This window comes from Balaenoptera borealis, assembly GCF_965194805.1.
Source record: "Balaenoptera borealis genome assembly, chromosome: 7".
In the NCBI taxonomy this organism is placed as follows: Eukaryota; Metazoa; Chordata; class Mammalia; order Artiodactyla; family Balaenopteridae; genus Balaenoptera; species Balaenoptera borealis.
The window spans coordinates 3,990,190-4,010,269 of NC_138864.1; the positions used below are offsets into that span (position 1 = coordinate 3,990,190).

Below are 20,080 nucleotides of genomic sequence, written 5' to 3' on the forward strand. Positions count from 1 at the left end.
AATGTCATCAAAATGCCCCATGACACTTGTCATCACAATGCTCCATGGCCTTTGTCATCACAATGTTCCATGGCCCCTGTCATCACAGTGCTCCATGATACGTTTCATCACAATTCTAGATGACCACTGTCATCACAATGCCCCATGACAGATGTCATCACAATTCGCCATGGTCCTTGTCATCACAATGCTCCATGAACCGTGACATCACAAGGTTCCAGGACACTTGTCATCACAATGATCCATGATCACTTTCATCACAATGCTCCATGAAACCTGACATCTCAAAGCTTCATAGCCTTTGTATTCACAGTGCTCCATGGCCCCTATAATCACAGTGCTCCACGGCCCCTATAATCACAGTGCTCCATGACCCCTTTCATCACAATGCTCCAAGACCCCTGTCATCACAATGCCCCATGACGCCTGCCATCACAAATCTCCAAGGCCTCTCTAACCAAAAAGCTCCATGTCCACTGTCATCACAAAGATCTCTGCCCATATCATCACAATGCTCCTTGTCACCTTTAATCACAATGCTCCATGCCCTTTCATCACAATGCTCCAGAATTCTTGTCATCGCAATGTTCCTTGACCGTGTCATCACAATGCTCCATGACCCTTGTCATCACAAAGCTCCATGACCCCTGTCCTCACAATGATCCATGACTCCTTTCCTCACAGTGCTCCAGTACCCTTTTCATCACAATGCTCCATGCCATTGTCAGCACAATGCTCCTTGGACCCTGTCATCAAAATACTCCATCCCCTTTTCATCACAATGCTCCAGATAGCCTATCATTACAATGCTCCATGTCCGTGTCATCACAATGCTCCATGCCGTTGTCATCACAATGCTCCAGAACACTTGTCATCATAACACTCCGTTCCCGTGTCATCCCATTGCTCAATGACACTTGTCATCAAAATGTTCCTTGGCCTTTGTCATCACAGTGCTCCATGATAACTTTAATCAAAATTCTACATGACCACTGTCATCACAATGCAAGATGACCAATGTCATCACAATGCCCCAGGACACGTATCATCACATTTCGCCTTGGCCCTTGTCATCTCAAGGCTGTATGAACCGTGTCATCACTAGGTTCGAGGACACTTGTCATCACAGTGATCCATGACCACTTTCATCACAATGCTCCATGAACTCTTTTATCTCAATGCTCCATGGCTTTTGTATTCACAATGCTCCATTTTCCCGATAATCGCGTTGCTCCATGAACACTTTCATCACAATGCTCCTTGACCACTGTCACCATAAGGCCCCATGACGTCTCTCATCACTGTGCTCCGAGGCCACTCTCATCAAAATGCTCCATGATCTGTGTCAGCACAATATTGCATGACACTTGTCATCACAATGCTCCATGATCCCGGTAATCACAATGATCCGGGCCAATGTCATCACAATGCTCCATGTCCCCTGTAATCACAATGCTCCATGCCCTTGTCATCACAATGCTCCAGGTCTGTTGTCATCACCATGCTTCATGCCCATGTCATCACAATGCTCCGTGAATCCTGTCTTCACAATGCTCCATGGCCCATGTCATCACAATGCTCCATGACCACTGTCATCACAATTCTCCAAGGCCCCTCTCATCACAATGCTCCACGACACTTGTCATCACATTGCTCCATAACACCTGTCATCACAGTGTTCCCTGCCCATGTCATCACAATGCTCCATGTCCCATATAATCACAACGCTCCATGCCTGTTTCCTCACAATGCTCCAGAATTCTTGTCATCACAATGTTCCATGACCATGGCATCACAATGCTCCATGGCCCTTGTCATCACAATGCTCCAGAATTCTTGTCATCACAATGTTCCATGACCGTGTCATCACAATGGTACATGACCCTGGTCATCACAGTTCTCCATGACCTTTGTCATCACAATGCTCTATGTCGCTTATCATCACAATTCTCAATGACCACTTTAATCATAACGCTCGCTGACCATTTTCATCACATTTCTCTATTGTCATTACAATTCCCCATGTCCCCTTTCTTCACAATGCTCCATGATGCCTGTCATCACAAAGCTCCATGGCTTTTGTTATCACAATGCTCCAGGACCAGTTTCATCACAATACTCCATCCCCCTTGTCATCACAATGCACAATGAAACCTTTCATTACAATGCTCCATGACACTTGTCATCACAATGCTCCATGGCCTTTATCGTCACAATGCTCCCAGGCACTTTTCATTACGATGTTCCATGAAAACTTTCATCACATTTCTCCATGACCATTGTCATCACAATAGTCCATACCCTTGTCAACACAATGCTGCATAATCCCTGTCATCACAATTCTCCATGACTGCTGTCATCACAATAATCCAGGACAATTTTCATAACAATGCTTCATGCCCCCAGTCATCACAGTGCTCCATGACACCTTTCAGCACAATTCCTAGATGATCAATGTCATCACAATGCCCCATGACACCTGTCGTCACAATTCGCTATGACCCTTGTCATCACAATACTCGATGAACCGTGTCATCACAGTGTTCCAGGACACATGTCATCACAATGATCCATGACGACTTTCATCACAATGCTCCAATACACCTGTCATCACAATGCTCCATGGCCCCTGTTATCATATTGCTCCATGATCTCTTTCATCACAATGCTCCATGACCACTGTCATCACCATGCCTCATGACGCCTGTCATCTCAATGCTCCATGGCCCCTTTCATCACAATGCTCCATGAACCCAGTCATCACAATGTTCCCTGCCCTTTTCATCACAATGCTCCATGGGCCCTGTCATCACAATGCACCATGCCCTTGTCATCAAAACGCTCCAGAACTCCTGTCATCATAATGCTCCATGCCAATGTCATCAAAATGCCCCATGACACTTGTCATCACAATGCTCAATGGCCTGTGTCCTCACAATGTTCCATGGCCCCTGTCATCACAATGCTCCATGCCAATGTCATCAAAATGCCCCATGACACTTGTCATCACAATGCTCCATGGCCCTTGTCATCACAATGTTCCATGGCCCCTGTCGTCACAGTGCTCCATGATACCTTTCATCACAATTCTAGATGACCACTGTCATCACAATGGCCCCTGACAGATGTCATCACAATTCGCCATGGTCCTTGTCATCACAATGCTCCATGAACTGTGTCATCACAAGGTTCCAGGACACTTCTCATCACAATGATCCATGATCACTTTCATCACAATGCTCCATGAAACCTGTCATCTCAATGCTCCATAGCCTTTGTATTAACAATGCTCCATGGTCCCTGTAATCACAGTGCTCCATGACCCCTGTCATCACAATGCCCCATGACTCCTGCCATCACAAATCTCCAAGGCCTCTCTTACCAAAAAGCTCCATGACCACTCTCATCACAAAGATCTCTGCCCATATCATCACAATGCTCCTTGTCACCTTTAATCACAATGCTCCATGCCCTTTCATCACAATGCTCCAGAATTCTTGTCATCGCAATGTTCCTTGACCGTGTCATCACAATGCTCCATGACCCTTGTCATCACAAAGCTCCATGACCCCTGTCATCACAATGATCCATGACTCCTTTCCTCACAGTGCTCCAGTACCCTTTTCATCACAATGCTCCATGCCATTGTCAGCACAATGCTCCTTGGACCCTGTCATCAAAATGCTCCATCCCCTTTTCATCACAATGCTCCAGATAGCCTATCATTACAATGCTCCATGTCCGTGTCATCACAATGCTCCATGCCATTGTCATCACAATGCTCCATGGCCCCTGTAATCACAATGCTCCATGCCCTTGTCATCACAATGCTCCAGGTCTGTTGTCATCACCATGCTTCATGACCGTGTCATCACAATGCTCCGTGAATCTTGTCTTCACAATGCTCCATGGCCCATGTCATCACAATGCTCCATGACCACTGTCATCACAATTCTCCAAGGCCCCTCTCATCACAATGCTCAACGACACTTGTCATCACATTGCTCCATAACACCTGTCATCACAGTGTTCCCTGCCCATGTCATCACAATGTTCCCTTTCCCCTATAATCACAATGCTCCATGCCTGTTTCCTCACAATGCTCCAGAATTCTTGTCATCACAATGTTCCATGACCGTGGCATCACAATGCTCCATGGCCCTTGTCATCACAATGCTCCAGAATTCTTGTCATCACAATGTTCCATGACCGTGGCATCACAATGGTACATGACCCTGGTCATCACAGTTCTCCATGACCTTTGTCATCACAATGCTCTATGTCGCTTATCATCACAATTCTCAATGACCACTTTAATCATAACGCTCGCTGACCATTTTCATCACATTTCTCTATTGTCATTACAATTCCCCATGCCCCTTTCTTCACAATGCTCCATGATGCCTGTCATCACAAAGCTCCATGGCTTTTGTTATCACAATGCTCCAGGACCAGTTTCATCACAATACTCCATCCCCCTTGTCATCCCAGTGCACGATGAAACCATTCATTACAATGCTCCATGACACTTGTCATCACAATGCTCCATGGTCTTTATCGTCACAATGCTCCCAGGCACTTTTCATTACGATGTTCCATGAAAACATTCATCACATTTCTCCATGACCATTGTCATCACAATAGTCCATACCCTTGTCAACACAATGCTGCATAATCCCTGTCATCACAATTCTCCATGACTGCTGTCATCACAATAATCCAGGACAATTTTCATAACAATGCTTCATGCCCCCAGTCATCACAGTGCTCCATGACACCTTTCATCACAATTCCTAGATGATCAATGTCATCACAATGCCCCATGACACCTGTCGTCACAATTCGCTATGACCCTTGTCATCACAATACTCGATGAACCGTGTCATCACAGTGTTCCAGGACACATGTCATCACAATGATCCATGACGACTTTCATCACAATGCTCCAATACACCTGTCATCACAATGCTCCATGGCCCCTGTTATCATATTGCTCCATGATCTCTTTCATCACAATGCTCCATGACCACTGTCATCACCATGCCTCATGATGCCTGTCATCTCAATGCTCCATGGCCCCTTTCATCACAATGCTCCATGAACTCAGTCATCACAATGTTCCCTGCCCTTTTCATCACAATGCTCCATGGGCCCTGTCATCACAATGCTCCATGCCCTTGTCATCAAAATGCTCCAGAACTCTTGTCATCATAATGCTCCATGCCAATGGCATCAAAATGCCCCATGACACTTGTCATCACAATGCTCCATGGCCTGTGTCCTCACAATGTTCCATGGCCCCTGTCATCACAATGCTCCATGCCAATGTCATCAAAATGCCCCATGACACTTGTCATCACAATGCTCCATGGCCTTTGTCATCACAATGTTCCATGGCCCCTGTCATCACAGTGCTCCTTGATACGTTTCATCACAATTCTAGATGACCACTGTCATCACAATGCCCCATGACAGATGTCATCACAATTCGCCATGGTCCTTGTCATCACAATGCTCCATGAACCGTGACATCACAAGGTTCCAGGACACTTGTCATCACAATGATCCATGATCACTTTCATCACAATGCTCCATGAAACCTGACATCTCAAAGCTTCATAGCCTTTGTATTCACAGTGCTCCATGGCCCCTATAATCACAGTGCTCCATGGCCCCTATAATCACAGTGCTCCATGACCCCTTTCATCACAATGCTCCAAGACCCCTGTCATCACAATGCCCCATGACGCCTGCCATCACAAATCTCCAAGGCCTCTCTAACCAAAAAGCTCCATGTCCACTGTCATCACAAAGATCTCTGCCCATATCATCACAATGCTCCTTGTCACCTTTAATCACAATGCTCCATGCCCTTTCATCACAATGCTCCAGAATTCTTGTCATCGCAATGTTCCTTGACCGTGTCATCACAATGCTCCATGACCCTTGTCATCACAAAGCTCCATGACCCCTGTCCTCACAATGATCCATGACTCCTTTCCTCACAGTGCTCCAGTACCCTTTTCATCACAATGCTCCATGCCATTGTCAGCACAATGCTCCTTGGACCCTGTCATCAAAATACTCCATCCCCTTTTCATCACAATGCTCCAGATAGCCTATCATTACAATGCTCCATGTCCGTGTCATCACAATGCTCCATGCCGTTGTCATCACAATGCTCCAGAACACTTGTCATCATAACACTCCGTTCCCGTGTCATCCCATTGCTCAATGACACTTGTCATCAAAATGTTCCTTGGCCTTTGTCATCACAGTGCTCCATGATAACTTTAATCAAAATTCTACATGACCACTGTCATCACAATGCAAGATGACCAATGTCATCACAATGCCCCAGGACACGTATCATCACATTTCGCCTTGGCCCTTGTCATCTCAAGGCTGTATGAACCGTGTCATCACTAGGTTCGAGGACACTTGTCATCACAGTGATCCATGACCACTTTCATCACAATGCTCCATGAACTCTTTTATCTCAATGCTCCATGGCTTTTGTATTCACAATGCTCCATTTTCCCGATAATCGCGTTGCTCCATGAACACTTTCATCACAATGCTCCTTGACCACTGTCACCATAAGGCCCCATGACGTCTCTCATCACTGTGCTCCGAGGCCACTCTCATCAAAATGCTCCATGATCTGTGTCAGCACAATATTGCATGACACTTGTCATCACAATGCTCCATGATCCCGGTAATCACAATGATCCGGGCCAATGTCATCACAATGCTCCATGTCCCCTGTAATCACAATGCTCCATGCCCTTGTCATCACAATGCTCCAGGTCTGTTGTCATCACCATGCTTCATGCCCATGTCATCACAATGCTCCGTGAATCCTGTCTTCACAATGCTCCATGGCCCATGTCATCACAATGCTCCATGACCACTGTCATCACAATTCTCCAAGGCCCCTCTCATCACAATGCTCCACGACACTTGTCATCACATTGCTCCATAACACCTGTCATCACAGTGTTCCCTGCCCATGTCATCACAATGCTCCATGTCCCATATAATCACAACGCTCCATGCCTGTTTCCTCACAATGCTCCAGAATTCTTGTCATCACAATGTTCCATGACCGTGGCATCACAATGCTCCATGGCCCTTGTCATCACAATGCTCCAGAATTCTTGTCATCACAATGTTCCATGACCGTGGCATCACAATGCTACATGACCCTGGTCATCACAGTTCTCCATGACCTTTGTCATCACAATGCTCTATGTCGCTTATCATCACAATTCTCAATGACCACTTTAATCATAACGCTCGCTGACCATTTTCATCACATTTCTCTATTGTCATTACAATTCCCCATGTCCCCTTTCTTCACAATGCTCCATGATGCCTGTCATCACAAAGCTCCATGGCTTTTGTTATCACAATGCTCCAGGACCAGTTTCATCACAATACTCCATCCCCCTTGTCATCACAATGCACAATGAAACCTTTCATTACAATGCTCCATGACACTTGTCATCACAATGCTCCATGGCCTTTATCGTCACAATGCTCCCAGGCACTTTTCATTACGATGTTCCATGAAAACTTTCATCACATTTCTCCATGACCATTGTCATCACAATAGTCCATACCCTTGTCAACACAATGCTGCATAATCCCTGTCATCACAATTCTCCATGACTGCTGTCATCACAATAATCCAGGACAATTTTCATAACAATGCTTCATGCCCCCAGTCATCACAGTGCTCCATGACACCTTTCAGCACAATTCCTAGATGATCAATGTCATCACAATGCCCCATGACACCTGTCGTCACAATTCGCTATGACCCTTGTCATCACAATACTCGATGAACCGTGTCATCACAGTGTTCCAGGACACATGTCATCACAATGATCCATGACGACTTTCATCACAATGCTCCAATACACCTGTCATCACAATGCTCCATGGCCCCTGTTATCATATTGCTCCATGATCTCTTTCATCACAATGCTCCATGACCACTGTCATCACCATGCCTCATGACGCCTGTCATCTCAATGCTCCATGGCCCCTTTCATCACAATGCTCCATGAACCCAGTCATCACAATGTTCCCTGCCCTTTTCATCACAATGCTCCATGGGCCCTGTCATCACAATGCACCATGCCCTTGTCATCAAAACGCTCCAGAACTCCTGTCATCATAATGCTCCATGCCAATGTCATCAAAATGCCCCATGACACTTGTCATCACAATGCTCAATGGCCTGTGTCCTCACAATGTTCCATGGCCCCTGTCATCACAATGCTCCATGCCAATGTCATCAAAATGCCCCATGACACTTGTCATCACAATGCTCCATGGCCCTTGTCATCACAATGTTCCATGGCCCCTGTCGTCACAGTGCTCCATGATACCTTTCATCACAATTCTAGATGACCCCTGTCATCACAATGCCCCCTGACAGATGTCATCACAATTCGCCATGGTCCTTGTCATCACAATGCTCCATGAACTGTGTCATCACAAGGTTCCAGGACACTTGTCATCACAATGATCCATGATCACTTTCATCACAATGCTCCATGAACCCTGACATCTCAAAGCTCCATAGCCTTTGTATTCACAGTGCTCCATGGCCCCTGTAATCACAGTGCTCCATGACCCCTTTCATCACAATGCTCCAAGACCCCTGTCATCACAGTGCCCCATGACGCCGGCCATCACAAATCTCCAAGGCCTCTGTTACCAAAAAGCTCCATGACCACTCTCATCAGAAAGATCTCTGCCCATATCATCACAATGCTCCTTGTCACCTTTAATCACAATGCTCCATGCCCTTTCATCACAATGCTCCAGAATTCTTGTCATCGCAATGTTCCTTGACCGTGTCATCACAATGCTCCATGACCCTTGTCATCACAAAGCTCCATGACCCCTGTCATCACAATGATCCATGACTCCTTTCCTCACAGTGCTCCAGTACCCTTTTCATCACAATGCTCCATGCCATTGTCAGCACAATGCTCCTTGGACCCTGTCATCAAAATGCTCCATCCCCTTTTCATCACAATGCTCCAGATAGCCTATCATTACAATGCTCCATGTCCGTGTCATCACAATGCTCCATGCCATTGTCATCACAATGCTCCATGGCCCCTGTAATCACAATGCTCCATGCCCTTGTCATCACAATGCTCCAGGTCTGTTGTCATCACCATGCTTCATGACCGTGTCATCACAATGCTCCGTGAATCTTGTCTTCACAATGCTCCATGGCCCATGTCATCACAATGTTCCATTACCACTGTCATCACAATTCTCCAACCCCCTCTCATCACAATGCTCAACGACACTTGTCATCACATTGCTCCATAACACCTGTCATCACAGTGTTCCCTGCCCATGTCATCACAATGTTCCCTTTCCCCTATAATCACAATGCTCCATGCCTGTTTCCTCACAATGCTCCAGAATTCTTGTCATCACAATGTTCCATGACCGTGGCATCACAATGCTCCATGGCCCTTGTCATCACAATGCTCCAGAATTCTTGTCATCACAATGTTCCATGACCGTGGCATCACAATGGTACATGACCCTGGTCATCACAGTTCTCCATGACCTTTGTCATCACAATGCTCTATGTCGCTTATCATCACAATTCTCAATGACCACTTTAATCATAACGCTCGCTGACCATTTTCATCACATTTCTCTATTGTCATTACAATTCCCCATGCCCCTTTCTTCACAATGCTCCATGATGCCTGTCATCACAAAGCTCCATGGCTTTTGTTATCACAATGCTCCAGGACCAGTTTCATCACAATACTCCATCCCCCTTGTCATCACAGTGCACGATGAAACCTGTCATTACAATGCTCCATGACACTTGTCATCACAATGCTTCATGGTCTTTATCGTCACAATGCTCCCAGGCACTTTTCATTACGATGTTCCATGAAAACTTTCATCACATTGCTCCATGACCATTGTCATCACAATAGTCCATACCCTTGTCAACACAATGCTGCATAATCCCTGTCATCACAATTCTCCATGACTGCTGTCATCACAATAATCCAGGACAATTTTCATAACAATGCTTCATGCCCCCAGTCATCACAGTGCTCCATGACACCTTTCATCACAATTCCTAGATGATCAATGTCATCACAATGCCCCATGACACCTGTCGCCACAATTCGCTATGACCCTTGTCATCACAATACTCGATGAACCGTGTCATCACAGTGTTCCAGGACACATGCCATCACAATGATCCATGACGACTTTCATCACAATGCTCCAATACACCTGTCATCACAATGCTCCATGGCCCCTGTTATCATATTGCTCCATGATCTCTTTTATCACAATGCTCCATGACCACTGTCATCACCATGCCTCATGACGCCTGTCATCTCAAAGCTCCATGGCCCCTTTCATCACAATGCTCCATGAACTCAGTCATCACAATGTTCCCTGCCCTTTTCATCACAATGCTCCAGAATTCTTGTCATCGCAATGTTCCTTGACCGTGTCATCACAATGCTCCATGACCCTTGTCATCACAAAGCTCCATGACCCCTGTCCTCACAATGATCCATGACTCCTTTCCTCACAGTGCTCCAGTACCCTTTTCAGCACAATGCTCCATGCCATTGTCAGCACAATGCTCCTTGGACCCTGTCATCAAAATGCTCCATCCCCTTTTCATCACAATGCTCCAGATAGCCTATCATTACAATGCTCCATGTCCGTGTCATCACAATGCTCCATGCCATTGTCATCACAATGCTCCATGGCCCCTGTAATCACAATGCTCCATGCCCTTGTCATCACAATGCTCCATGCCGTTGTCATCACAATGCTCCATGGCCCCTGTAATCACAATGCTCCATGCCAATGTCATCAAAATGCCCCATGACACTTGTCATCACAATGCTCCATGGCCTTTGTCATCACAATGTTCCATGGCCCCTGTCATCACAGTGCTCCATGATACCTTTCATCACAATTCTAGATGACCACTGTCATCACAATGCCCCATGACAGATGTCATCACAATTCGCCATGGTCCTTGTCATCACAATGCTCCATGAACCGTGTCATCACAAGGTTCCAGGACACTTCTCATCACAATGATCCATGATCACTTTCATCACAATGCTCCATGAAACCTGTCATCTCAATGCTCCATAGCCTTTGTATTAACAATGCTCCATGGTCCCTGTTATCACAGTGCTCCATGACCCCTTTCTTCACAATGCTCCAAGACCCCTGTCATCACAATGCTCCATGGCCCCTGTTATCATATTGCTCCATGATCTCTTTCATCACAATGCTCCATGACCACTGTCATCACCATGCCTCATGACGCCTGTCATGTCAATGCTCCATGGCCCCTTTCATCACAATGCTCCATGAACTCAGTCATCACAGTGTTCCCTGCCCTTTTCATCACAATGCTCCATGGGCCCTGTCATCACAATGCTCCATGCCCTTGTCATCAAAATGCTCCAGAACTCTTGTCATCATAATGCTCCATGCCAATGGCATCAAAATGCCCCATGACACTTGTCATCACAATGCTCCATGGCCTGTGTCCTCACAATGTTCCATGGCCCCTGTCATCACAATGCTCCATGCCAATGTCATCAAAATGCCCCATGACACTTGTCATCACAATGCTCCATGGCCTTTGTCATCACAATGTTCCATGGCCCCTGTCATCACAGTGCTCCATGATACGTTTCATCACAATTCTAGATGACCACTGTCATCACAATGCCCCATGACAGATGTCATCACAATTCGCCATGGTCCTTGTCATCACAATGCTCCATGAACCGTGACATCACAAGGTTCCAGGACACTTGTCATCACAATGATCCATGATCACTTTCATCACAATGCTCCATGAAACCTGACATCTCAAAGCTTCATAGCCTTTGTATTCACAGTGCTCCATGGCCCCTATAATCACAGTGCTCCACGGCCCCTATAATCACAGTGCTCCATGACCCCTTTCATCACAATGCTCCAAGACCCCTGTCATCACAATGCCCCATGACGCCTGCCATCACAAATCTCCAAGGCCTCTCTAACCAAAAAGCTCCATGTCCACTGTCATCACAAAGATCTCTGCCCATATCATCACAATGCTCCTTGTCACCTTTAATCACAATGCTCCATGCCCTTTCATCACAATGCTCCAGAATTCTTGTCATCGCAATGTTCCTTGACCGTGTCATCACAATGCTCCATGACCCTTGTCATCACAAAGCTCCATGACCCCTGTCCTCACAATGATCCATGACTCCTTTCCTCACAGTGCTCCAGTACCCTTTTCATCACAATGCTCCATGCCATTGTCAGCACAATGCTCCTTGGACCCTGTCATCAAAATACTCCATCCCCTTTTCATCACAATGCTCCAGATAGCCTATCATTACAATGCTCCATGTCCGTGTCATCACAATGCTCCATGCCGTTGTCATCACAATGCTCCAGAACACTTGTCATCATAACACTCCGTTCCCGTGTCATCCCATTGCTCAATGACACTTGTCATCAAAATGTTCCTTGGCCTTTGTCATCACAGTGCTCCATGATAACTTTAATCAAAATTCTACATGACCACTGTCATCACAATGCAAGATGACCAATGTCATCACAATGCCCCAGGACACGTATCATCACATTTCGCCTTGGCCCTTGTCATCTCAAGGCTGTATGAACCGTGTCATCACTAGGTTCGAGGACACTTGTCATCACAGTGATCCATGACCACTTTCATCACAATGCTCCATGAACTCTTTTATCTCAATGCTCCATGGCTTTTGTATTCACAATGCTCCATTTTCCCGATAATCGCGTTGCTCCATGAACACTTTCATCACAATGCTCCTTGACCACTGTCACCATAAGGCCCCATGACGTCTCTCATCACTGTGCTCCGAGGCCACTCTCATCAAAATGCTCCATGATCTGTGTCAGCACAATATTGCATGACACTTGTCATCACAATGCTCCATGATCCCGGTAATCACAATGATCCGGGCCAATGTCATCACAATGCTCCATGTCCCCTGTAATCACAATGCTCCATGCCCTTGTCATCACAATGCTCCAGGTCTGTTGTCATCACCATGCTTCATGCCCATGTCATCACAATGCTCCGTGAATCCTGTCTTCACAATGCTCCATGGCCCATGTCATCACAATGCTCCATGACCACTGTCATCACAATTCTCCAAGGCCCCTCTCATCACAATGCTCCACGACACTTGTCATCACATTGCTCCATAACACCTGTCATCACAGTGTTCCCTGCCCATGTCATCACAATGCTCCATGTCCCATATAATCACAACGCTCCATGCCTGTTTCCTCACAATGCTCCAGAATTCTTGTCATCACAATGTTCCATGACCATGGCATCACAATGCTCCATGGCCCTTGTCATCACAATGCTCCAGAATTCTTGTCATCACAATGTTCCATGACCGTGTCATCACAATGGTACATGACCCTGGTCATCACAGTTCTCCATGACCTTTGTCATCACAATGCTCTATGTCGCTTATCATCACAATTCTCAATGACCACTTTAATCATAACGCTCGCTGACCATTTTCATCACATTTCTCTATTGTCATTACAATTCCCCATGTCCCCTTTCTTCACAATGCTCCATGATGCCTGTCATCACAAAGCTCCATGGCTTTTGTTATCACAATGCTCCAGGACCAGTTTCATCACAATACTCCATCCCCCTTGTCATCACAATGCACAATGAAACCTTTCATTACAATGCTCCATGACACTTGTCATCACAATGCTCCATGGCCTTTATCGTCACAATGCTCCCAGGCACTTTTCATTACGATGTTCCATGAAAACTTTCATCACATTTCTCCATGACCATTGTCATCACAATAGTCCATACCCTTGTCAACACAATGCTGCATAATCCCTGTCATCACAATTCTCCATGACTGCTGTCATCACAATAATCCAGGACAATTTTCATAACAATGCTTCATGCCCCCAGTCATCACAGTGCTCCATGACACCTTTCAGCACAATTCCTAGATGATCAATGTCATCAGAATGCCCCATGACACCTGTCGTCACAATTCGCTATGACCCTTGTCATCACAATACTCGATGAACCGTGTCATCACAGTGTTCCAGGACACATGTCATCACAATGATCCATGACGACTTTCATCACAATGCTCCAATACACCTGTCATCACAATGCTCCATGGCCCCTGTTATCATATTGCTCCATGATCTCTTTCATCACAATGCTCCATGACCACTGTCATCACCATGCCTCATGACGCCTGTCATCTCAATGCTCCATGGCCCCTTTCATCACAATGCTCCATGAACCCAGTCATCACAATGTTCCCTGCCCTTTTCATCACAATGCTCCATGGGCCCTGTCATCACAATGCACCATGCCCTTGTCATCAAAACGCTCCAGAACTCCTGTCATCATAATGCTCCATGCCAATGTCATCAAAATGCCCCATGACACTTGTCATCACAATGCTCAATGGCCTGTGTCCTCACAATGTTCCATGGCCCCTGTCATCACAATGCTCCATGCCAATGTCATCAAAATGCCCCATGACACTTGTCATCACAATGCTCCATGGCCCTTGTCATCACAATGTTCCATGGCCCCTGTCGTCACAGTGCTCCATGATACCTTTCATCACAATTCTAGATGACCACTGTCATCACAATGGCCCCTGACAGATGTCATCACAATTCGCCATGGTCCTTGTCATCACAATGCTCCATGAACTGTGTCATCACAAGGTTCCAGGACACTTCTCATCACAATGATCCATGATCACTTTCATCACAATGCTCCATGAAACCTGTCATCTCAATGCTCCATAGCCTTTGTATTAACAATGCTCCATGGTCCCTGTAATCACAGTGCTCCATGACCCCTGTCATCACAATGCCCCATGACTCCTGCCATCACAAATCTCCAAGGCCTCTCTTACCAAAAAGCTCCATGACCACTCTCATCACAAAGATCTCTGCCCATATCATCACAATGCTCCTTGTCACCTTTAATCACAATGCTCCATGCCCTTTCATCACAATGCTCCAGAATTCTTGTCATCGCAATGTTCCTTGACCGTGTCATCACAATGCTCCATGACCCTTGTCATCACAAAGCTCCATGACGCCTGTCATCACAATGATCCATGACTCCTTTCCTCACAGTGCTCCAGTACCCTTTTCATCACAATGCTCCATGCCATTGTCAGCACAATGCTCCTTGGACCCTGTCATCAAAATGCTCCATCCCCTTTTCATCACAATGCTCCAGATAGCCTATCATTACAATGCTCCATGTCCGTGTCATCACAATGCTCCATGCCATTGTCATCACAATGCTCCATGGCCCCTGTAATCACAATGCTCCATGCCCTTGTCATCACAATGCTCCAGGTCTGTTGTCATCACCATGCTTCATGACCGTGTCATCACAATGCTCCGTGAATCTTGTCTTCACAATGCTCCATGGCCCATGTCATCACAATGCTCCATGACCACTGTCATCACAATTCTCCAAGGCCCCTCTCATCACAATGCTCAACGACACTTGTCATCACATTGCTCCATAACACCTGTCATCACAGTGTTCCCTGCCCATGTCATCACAATGTTCCCTTTCCCCTATAATCACAATGCTCCATGCCTGTTTCCTCACAATGCTCCAGAATTCTTGTCATCACAATGTTCCATGACCGTGGCATCACAATGCTCCATGGCCCTTGTCATCACAATGCTCCAGAATTCTTGTCATCACAATGTTCCATGACCGTGGCATCACAATGGTACATGACCCTGGTCATCACAGTTCTCCATGACCTTTGTCATCACAATGCTCTATGTCGCTTATCATCACAATTCTCAATGACCACTTTAATCATAACGCTCGCTGACCATTTTCATCACATTTCTCTATTGTCATTACAATTCCCCATGCCCCTTTCTTCACAATGCTCCATGATGCCTGTCATCACAAAGCTCCATGGCTTTTGTTATCACAATGCTCCAGGTCCAGTTTCATCACAATACTCCATCCCCCTTGTCATCCCAGTGCACGATGAAACCATTCATTACAATGCTCCATGACACTTGTCATCACAATGCTCCATGGTCTTTATCGTCACAATGCTCCCAGGCACTTTTCATTACGATGTTCCATGAAAACATTCATCACATTTCTCCATGACCATTGTCATCACAATAGTCCATACCCTTGTCAACACAATGCTGCATAATCCCTGTCATCACAATTCTCCATGACTGCTGTCATCACAATAATCCAGGACAATTTTCATAACAATGCTTCATGCCCCCAGTCATCACAGTGCTCCATGACACCTTTCATCACAATTCCTAGATGATCAATGTCATCAGAATGCCCCATGACACCTGTCGTCACAATTCGCTATGACCCTTGTCATCACAATACTCGATGAACCGTGTCATCACAGTGTTCCAGGACACATGTCATCACAATGATCCATGACGACTTTCATCACAATGCTCCAATACACCTGTCATCACAATGCTCCATGGCCCCTGTTATCATATTGCTCCATGATCTCTTTCATCACAATGCTCCATGACCACTGTCATCACCATGCCTCATGACGCCTGTCATCTCAATGCTCCATGGCCCCTTTCATCACAATGCTCCATGAACTCAGTCATCACAATGTTCCCTGCCCTTTTCATCACAATGCTCCATGGGCCCTGTCATCACAATGCTCCATGCCCTTGTCATCAAAATGCTCCAGAACTCTTGTCATCATAATGCTCCATGCCAATGGCATCAAAATGCCCCATGACACTTGTCATCACAATGCTCCATGGCCTGTGTCCTCACAATGTTCCATGGCCCCTGTCATCACAATGCTCCATGCCAATGTCATCAAAATGCCCCATGACACTTGTCATCACAATGCTCCATGGCCTTTGTCATCACAATGTTCCATGGCCCCTGTCATCACAGTGCTCCTTGATACGTTTCATCACAATTCTAGATGACCACTGTCATCACAATGCCCCATGACAGATGTCATCACAATTCGCCATGGTCCTTGTCATCACAATGCTCCATGAACCGTGACATCACAAGGTTCCAGGACACTTGTCATCTCAATGATCCATGATCACTTTCATCACAATGCTCCATGAAACCTGACATCTCAAAGCTTCATAGCCTTTGTATTCACAGTGCTCCATGGCCCCTGTAATCACAGTGCTCCATGACCCCTTTCATCACAATGCTCCAAGACCCCTGTCATCACAATGCCCCATGACGCCTGCCATCACAAATCTCCAAGGCCTCTCTTACCAAAAAGCTCCATGTCCACGGTCATCACAAAGATCTCTGCCCATATCATCACAATGCTCCTTGTCACCTTTAATCACAATGCTCCATGCCCTTTCATCACAATGCTCCAGAATTCTTGTCATCGCAATGTTCCTTGACCGTGTCATCACAATGCTCCATGACCCTTGTCATCACAAAGCTCCATGACCCCTGTCCTCACAATGATCCATGACTCCTTTCCTCACAGTGCTCCAGTACCCTTTTCAGCACAATGCTCCATGCCATTGTCAGCACAATGCTCCTTGGACCCTGTCATCAAAATGCTCCATCCCCTTTTCATCACAATGCTCCAGATAGCCTATCATTACAATGCTCCATGTCCGTGTCATCACAATGCTCCATGCCATTGTCATCACAATGCTCCATGGCCCCTGTAATCACAATGCTCCATGCCCTTGTCATCACAATGCTCCATGCCGTTGTCATCACAATGCTCCATGGCCCCTGTAATCACAATGCTCCATGCCAATGTCATCAAAATGCCCCATGACACTTGTCATCACAATGCTCCATGGCCTTTGTCATCACAATGTTCCATGGCCCCTGTCATCACAGTGCTCCATGATACCTTTCATCACAATTCTAGATGACCACTGTCATCACAATGCCCCATGACAGATGTCATCACAATTCGCCATGGTCCTTGTCATCACAATGCTCCATGAACCGTGTCATCACAAGGTTCCAGGACACTTCTCATCACAATGATCCATGATCACTTTCATCACAATGCTCCATGAAACCTGTCATCTCAATGCTCCATAGCCTTTGTATTAACAATGCTCCATGGTCCCTGTTATCACAGTGCTCCATGACCCCTTTCTTCACAATGCTCCAAGACCCCTGTCATCACAATGCTCCATGGCCCCTGTTATCATATTGCTCCATGATCTCTTTCATCACAATGCTCCATGACCACTGTCATCACCATGCCTCATGACGCCTGTCATGTCAATGCTCCATGGCCCCTTTCATCACAATGCTCCATGAACTCAGTCATCACAGTGTTCCCTGCCCTTTTCATCACAATGCTCCATGGGCCCTGTCATCACAATGCTCCATGCCCTTGTCATCAAAATGCTCCAGAACTCTTGTCATCATAATGCTCCATGCCAATGGCATCAAAATGCCCCATGACACTTGTCATCACAATGCTCCATGGCCTGTGTCCTCACAATGTTCCATGGCCCCTGTCATCACAATGCTCCATGCCAATGTCATCAAAATGCCCCATGACACTTGTCATCACAATGCTCCATGGCCTTTGTCATCACAATGTTCCATGGCCCCTGTCATCACAGTGCTCCATGATACGTTTCATCACAATTCTAGATGACCACTGTCATCACAATGCCCCATGACAGATGTCATCACAATTCGCCATGGTCCTTGTCATCACAATGCTCCATGAACCGTGACATCACAAGGTTCCAGGACACTTGTCATCACAATGATCCATGATCACTTTCATCACAATGCTCCATGAAACCTGACATCTCAAAGCTTCATAGCCTTTGTATTCACAGTGCTCCATGGCCCCTATAATCACAGTGCTCCACGGCCCCTATAATCACAGTGCTCCATGACCCCTTTCATCACAATGCTCCAAGACCCCTGTCATCACAATGCCCCATGACGCCTGCCATCACAAATCTCCAAGGCCTCTCTAACCAAAAAGCTCCATGTCCACTGTCATCACAAAGATCTCTGCCCATATCATCACAATGCTCCTTGTCACCTTTAATCACAATGCTCCATGCCCTTTCATCACAATGCTCCAGAATTCTTGTCATCGCAATGTTCCTTGACCGTGTCATCACAATGCTCCATGACCCTTGTCATCACAAAGCTCCATGACCCCTGTCCTCACAATGATCCATGACTCCTTTCCTCACAGTGCTCCAGTACCCTTTTCATCACAATGCTCCATGCCATTGTCAGCACAATGCTCCTTGGACCCTGTCATCAAAATACTCCATCCCCTTTTCATCACAATGCTCCAGATAGCCTATCATTACAATGCTCCATGTCCGTGTCATCACAATGCTCCATGCCGTTGTCATCACAATGCTCCAGAACACTTGTCATCATAACACTCCGTTCCCGTGTCATCCCATTGCTCAATGACACTTGTCATCAAAATGTTCCTTGGCCTTTGTCATCACAGTGCTCCATGATAACTTTAATCAAAATTCTACATGACCACTGTCATCACAATGCAAGATGACCAATGTCATCACAATGCCCCAGGACACGTATCATCACATTTCGCCTTGGCCCTTGTCATCTCAAGGCTGTATGAACCGTGTCATCACTAGGTTCGAGGACACTTGTCATCACAGTGATCCATGACCACTTTCATCACAATGCTCCATGAACTCTTTTATCTCAATGCTCCATGGCTTTTGTATTCACAATGCTCCATTTTCCCGATAATCGCGTTGCTCCATGAACACTTTCATCACAATGCTCCTTGACCACTGTCACCATAAGGCCCCATGACGTCTCTCATCACTGTGCTCCGAGGCCACTCTCATCAAAATGCTCCATGATCTGTGTCAGCACAATATTGCATGACACTTGTCATCACAATGCTCCATGATCCCGGTAATCACAATGATCCGGGCCAATGTCATCACAATGCTC

The 20,080-nt window shown here is 46.1% G+C and overlaps 3 long non-coding RNA genes across 3 annotated transcripts; all 3 read right to left on the reverse strand.

Moving 5' to 3' along the window:
• Positions 1-1,957: 1,957 nt before the first annotated feature.
• On the reverse strand, positions 1,958-3,249 carry LOC309631904. The gene is made up of 2 exons (XR_014246637.1): positions 3,024-3,249; positions 1,958-2,202 (listed from the first exon to the last, which is right to left on the reverse strand). It is a non-coding gene; the product is annotated as an uncharacterized lncRNA (long non-coding RNA).
• Positions 3,250-7,281: 4,032 nt separating this feature from the next.
• On the reverse strand, positions 7,282-8,849 carry LOC309632737. The gene is made up of 2 exons (XR_014247041.1): positions 8,348-8,849; positions 7,282-7,526 (listed from the first exon to the last, which is right to left on the reverse strand). It is a non-coding gene; the product is annotated as an uncharacterized lncRNA (long non-coding RNA).
• A 4,746-nt stretch (positions 8,850-13,595) lies between these two features.
• On the reverse strand, positions 13,596-14,887 carry LOC309631869. Its single transcript, XR_014246626.1, has 2 exons — positions 14,662-14,887; positions 13,596-13,840 (listed from the first exon to the last, which is right to left on the reverse strand). It is a non-coding gene; the product is annotated as an uncharacterized lncRNA (long non-coding RNA).
• Between the last annotated feature and the right edge of the window lie 5,193 nt (positions 14,888-20,080).